This window comes from Salmo salar, unplaced genomic scaffold (genome assembly GCF_965601325.2).
Source record: "Salmo salar unplaced genomic scaffold, fSalSal1 ptg000888l, whole genome shotgun sequence".
Taxonomy (NCBI): domain Eukaryota; kingdom Metazoa; phylum Chordata; class Actinopteri; order Salmoniformes; family Salmonidae; genus Salmo; species Salmo salar.
This window is the reverse complement of record NW_027675538.1, coordinates 79,155-85,569: the sequence shown is the minus strand read 5'-3', so window position 1 is coordinate 85,569 and position 6,415 is coordinate 79,155.

The window sequence follows — 6,415 nt, the reverse complement described above, 5'->3', positions numbered from 1 at the left end:
ATGTAATCTGATTCATTATGATATAGGATCAGGTCCCCCCATCTCCATGTAATCTGATTCATTATGATATAGGATCAGGTCCCCCCTCTCCATGTAATCTGATTCATTATGATCTAGGATCAGGTCCCTCCTGTCCATGTAATCTGATTCATTATGATATAGGATCAGGTCCCCCCTCTCCATGTAATCTGATTCATTATGATCTAGGATCAGGTCCCTCCTGTCCATGTAATCTGATTCATTATGATCTAGGATCAGGTCCCCCCTCTCCATGTAATCTGATTCATTATGATCTAGGATCAGGTCCCCCTCTCCATGTAATCTGATTCATTATGATCTAGGATCAGGTCCCCCCTCTCCATGTAATCTGAGTCATTATGATCTAGGATCAGGTCCCCCCCTCTCCATGTAATCTGATTCATTATGATCTAGGATCAGGTCCCTCCTCTCCATGTAATCTGATTCATTATGATCTAGGATCAGGTCCCTCCTCTCCATGTAATCTGATTCATTATAATCTAGGATCAGGTCCCCTCTCCATGTAATCTGATTCATTATGATCTAGGATCAGATCCCTCTCCATGTAATCTGATTCATTATGACCTAGGATCAGGTCCCCCCTCTCCATGTAATCTGCTTCATTATGATGTAGGATCAGGTCCCCCCCTCTCCATGTAATCTGATTCATTATGATCTAGGATCAGGTCCCCTCTCCATGTAATCTGATTCATTATGATCTAGGATCAGATCCCTCTCCATGTAATCTGATTCATTATGACCTAGGATCAGGTCCCCCCTCTCCATGTAATCTGCTTCATTATGATGTAGGATCAGGTCCCCCCCTCTCCATGTAATCTGATTCATTATGATCTAGGATCAGGTCCCCCCTCTCCATGTAATCTGATTCATTATGATCTAGGATCAGGTCCCCCTCTCCATGTAATCTGATTCATTATGATCTAGGATCAGGTCCCCCCTCTCCATGTAATCTGAGTCATTATGATCTAGGATCAGGTCCCCCCCTCTCCATGTAATCTGATTCATTATGATCTAGGATCAGGTCCCCCCTCTCCATGTAATCTGATTCATTATGATCTAGGATCAGGTCCCCCCTCTCCATGTAATCTGATTCATTATGATATAGGATCAGGTCCCCACTCTCCATGTAATCTGATTCATTATGATCTAGGATCAGGTCCCCCCCTCTCCATGTAATCTTATTCATTATGATCTAGGATCAGGTCCCCCCCTCTCCATGTAATCTGATTCATTATGATCTAGGATCAGGTTCCTCCTCTCCATGTAATCTGATTCATTATGATCTAGGATCAGGTCCCTCCTCTCCATGTAATCTGATTCATTATGATATAGGATCAGGTCCCCCCATCTCCATGTAATCTGATTCATTATGATATAGGATCAGGTCCCCCCTCTCCATGTAATCTGATTCATTATGATCTAGGATCAGGTCCCTCCTGTCCATGTAATCTGATTCATTATGATCTAGGATCAGGTCCCCCCTCTCCATGTAATCTGATTCATTATGATATAGGATCAGGTCCCCCCATCTCCATGTAATCTGATTCATTATGATATAGGATCACGTCCCCCCCCTCCATGTAATCTGATTCATTATGATCTAGGATCAGGTTCCTCCTCTCCATGTAATCTGATTCATTATGATCTAGGATCAGGTCCCTCCTCTCCATGTAATCTGATTCATTATGATCTAGGATCAGGTCCCCCTCTCCATGTAATCTGATTCATTATGATCTAGGATCAGGTCCCCCCTCTCCATGTAATCTGAGTCAATATGATCTAGGATCAGGTCCCCCCCTCTCCATGTAATCTGATTCATTATGATCTAGGATCAGGTCCCCCCTCTCCATGTAATCTGATTCATTATGATATAGGATCAGGTCCCCCCATCTCAATGTAATCTGATTCATTATGATATAGGATCAGGTCCCCCCTCTCCATGTAATCTGATTCATTATGATCTAGGATCAGGTCCCTCCTGTCCATGTAATCTGATTCATTATGATCTAGGATCAGGTCCCCCCTCTCCATGTAATCTGATTCATTATGATCTAGGATCAGGTCCCCCCTCTCCATGTAATCTGATTCATTATGATCTAGGATCAGGTCCCCCCTCTCCATGTAATCTGATTCATTATGATCTAGGATCAGGTCCCCCCTCTCCATGTAATCTGATTCATTATGATATAGGATCAGGTCCCCACTCTCCATGTAATCTGATTCATTATGATCTAGGATCAGGTCCCCCCCTCTCCATGTAATCTTATTCATTATGATCTAGGATCAGGTCCCCCCCACTCCATGTAATCTGATTCATTATGATCTAGGATCAGGTTCCTCCTCTCCATGTAATCTGATTCATTATGATCTAGGATCAGGTCCCTCCTCTCCATGTAATCTGATTCATTATGATCTAGGATCAGGTCCCCCTCTCCATGTAATCTGATTCATTATGATCTAGGATCAGGTCCCCCCTCTCCATGTAATCTGAGTCATTATGATCTAGGATCAGGTCCCCCCCTCTCCATGTAATCTTATTCATTATGATCTAGGATCAGGTCCCCCCCTCTCCATGTAATCTGATTCATTATGATCTAGGATCAGGTTCCTCCTCTCCATGTAATCTGATTCATTATGATCTAGGATCAGGTCCCTCCTCTCCATGTAATCTGATTCATTATGATCTAGGATCAGGTCCCCCTCTCCATGTAATCTGATTCATTATGATCTAGGATCAGGTCCCCCCTCTCCATGTAATCTGAGTCATTATGATCTAGGATCAGGTCCCCCCCTCTCCATGTAATCTGATTCATTATGATCTAGGATCAGGTCCCTCCTCTCCATGTAATCTGATTCATTATGATCTAGGATCAGGTCCCTCCTGTCCATGTAATCTGATTCATTATGATCTAGGATCAGGTCCCCCCTCTCCATGTAATCTGATTCATTATGATATAGGATCAGGTCCCCCCATCTCCATGTAATCTGATTCATTATGATATAGGATCAGGTCCCCCCTCTCCATGTAATCTGATTCATTATGATCTAGGATCAGGTCCCTCCTGTCCATGTAATCTGATTCATTATGATCTAGGATCAGGTCCCCCCTCTCCATGTAATCTGATTCATTATGATCTAGGATCAGGTCCCCCCTCTCCATGTAATCTGATTCATTATGATCTAGGATCAGGTCCCCCCTCTCCATGTAATCTGAGTCATTATGATCTAGGATCAGGTCCCCCCCTCTCCATGTAATCTGATTCATTATGATCTAGGATCAGGTCCCCCCTCTCCATGTAATCTGATTCATTATGATCTAGGATCAGGTCCCTCCTCTCCATGTAATCTGATTCATTATAATCTAGGATCAGGTCCCCTCTCCATGTAATCTGATTCATTATGATCTAGGATCAGATCCCTCTCCATGTAATCTGATTCATTATGACCTAGGATCAGGTCCCCCCTCTCCATGTAATCTGCTTCATTATGATGTAGGATCAGGTCCCCCCCTCTCCATGTAATCTGATTCATTATGATCTAGGATCAGGTCCCCTCTCCATGTAATCTGATTCATTATGATCTAGGATCAGATCCCTCTCCATGTAATCTGATTCATTATGACCTAGGATCAGGTCCCCCCTCTCCATGTAATCTGCTTCATTATGATGTAGGATCAGGTCCCCCCCTCTCCATGTAATCTGATTCATTATGATCTAGGATCAGGTCCCCCCTCTCCATGTAATCTGATTCATTATGATCTAGGATCAGGTCCCCCTCTCCATGTAATCTGATTCATTATGATCTAGGATCAGGTCCCCCCTCTCCATGTAATCTGAGTCATTATGATCTAGGATCAGGTCCCCCCCTCTCCATGTAATCTGATTCATTATGATCTAGGATCAGGTCCCCCCTCTCCATGTAATCTGATTCATTATGATCTAGGATCAGGTCCCCCCTCTCCATGTAATCTGATTCATTATGATATAGGATCAGGTCCCCACTCTCCATGTAATCTGATTCATTATGATCTAGGATCAGGTCCCCCCCTCTCCATGTAATCTTATTCATTATGATCTAGGATCAGGTCCCCCCCTCTCCATGTAATCTGATTCATTATGATCTAGGATCAGGTTCCTCCTCTCCATGTAATCTGATTCATTATGATCTAGGATCAGGTCCCTCCTCTCCATGTAATCTGATTCATTATGATATAGGATCAGGTCCCCCCATCTCCATGTAATCTGATTCATTATGATATAGGATCAGGTCCCCCCTCTCCATGTAATCTGATTCATTATGATCTAGGATCAGGTCCCTCCTGTCCATGTAATCTGATTCATTATGATCTAGGATCAGGTCCCCCCTCTCCATGTAATCTGATTCATTATGATATAGGATCAGGTCCCCCCATCTCCATGTAATCTGATTCATTATGATATAGGATCACGTCCCCCCCCTCCATGTAATCTGATTCATTATGATCTAGGATCAGGTTCCTCCTCTCCATGTAATCTGATTCATTATGATCTAGGATCAGGTCCCTCCTCTCCATGTAATCTGATTCATTATGATCTAGGATCAGGTCCCCCTCTCCATGTAATCTGATTCATTATGATCTAGGATCAGGTCCCCCCTCTCCATGTAATCTGAGTCAATATGATCTAGGATCAGGTCCCCCCCTCTCCATGTAATCTGATTCATTATGATCTAGGATCAGGTCCCCCCTCTCCATGTAATCTGATTCATTATGATATAGGATCAGGTCCCCCCATCTCAATGTAATCTGATTCATTATGATATAGGATCAGGTCCCCCCTCTCCATGTAATCTGATTCATTATGATCTAGGATCAGGTCCCTCCTGTCCATGTAATCTGATTCATTATGATCTAGGATCAGGTCCCCCCTCTCCATGTAATCTGATTCATTATGATCTAGGATCAGGTCCCCCCTCTCCATGTAATCTGATTCATTATGATCTAGGATCAGGTCCCCCCTCTCCATGTAATCTGATTCATTATGATCTAGGATCAGGTCCCCCCTCTCCATGTAATCTGATTCATTATGATATAGGATCAGGTCCCCACTCTCCATGTAATCTGATTCATTATGATCTAGGATCAGGTCCCCCCCTCTCCATGTAATCTTATTCATTATGATCTAGGATCAGGTCCCCCCCACTCCATGTAATCTGATTCATTATGATCTAGGATCAGGTTCCTCCTCTCCATGTAATCTGATTCATTATGATCTAGGATCAGGTCCCTCCTCTCCATGTAATCTGATTCATTATGATCTAGGATCAGGTCCCCCTCTCCATGTAATCTGATTCATTATGATCTAGGATCAGGTCCCCCCTCTCCATGTAATCTGAGTCATTATGATCTAGGATCAGGTCCCCCCCTCTCCATGTAATCTTATTCATTATGATCTAGGATCAGGTCCCCCCCTCTCCATGTAATCTGATTCATTATGATCTAGGATCAGGTTCCTCCTCTCCATGTAATCTGATTCATTATGATCTAGGATCAGGTCCCTCCTCTCCATGTAATCTGATTCATTATGATCTAGGATCAGGTCCCCCTCTCCATGTAATCTGATTCATTATGATCTAGGATCAGGTCCCCCCTCTCCATGTAATCTGAGTCATTATGATCTAGGATCAGGTCCCCCCCTCTCCATGTAATCTGATTCATTATGATCTAGGATCAGGTCCCTCCTCTCCATGTAATCTGATTCATTATGATCTAGGATCAGGTCCCTCCTGTCCATGTAATCTGATTCATTATGATCTAGGATCAGGTCCCCCCTCTCCATGTAATCTGATTCATTATGATATAGGATCAGGTCCCCCCATCTCCATGTAATCTGATTCATTATGATATAGGATCAGGTCCCCCCTCTCCATGTAATCTGATTCATTATGATCTAGGATCAGGTCCCTCCTGTCCATGTAATCTGATTCATTATGATCTAGGATCAGGTCCCCCCTCTCCATGTAATCTGATTCATTATGATCTAGGATCAGGTCCCCCCTCTCCATGTAATCTGATTCATTATGATCTAGGATCAGGTCCCCCCTCTCCATGTAATCTGATTCATTATGATCTAGGATCAGGTCCCCCCTCTCCATGTAATCTGATTCATTATGATATAGGATCAGGTCCCCACTCTCCATGTAATCTGATTCATTATGATCTAGGATCAGGTCCCCCCCTCTCCATGTAATCTTATTCATTATGATCTAGGATCAGGTCCCCCCCTCTCCATGTAATCTGATTCATTATGATCTTGGATCAGGTTCCTCCTCTCCATGTAATCTGATTCATTATGATCTAGGATCAGGTCCCTCCTCTCCATGTAATCTGATTCATTAT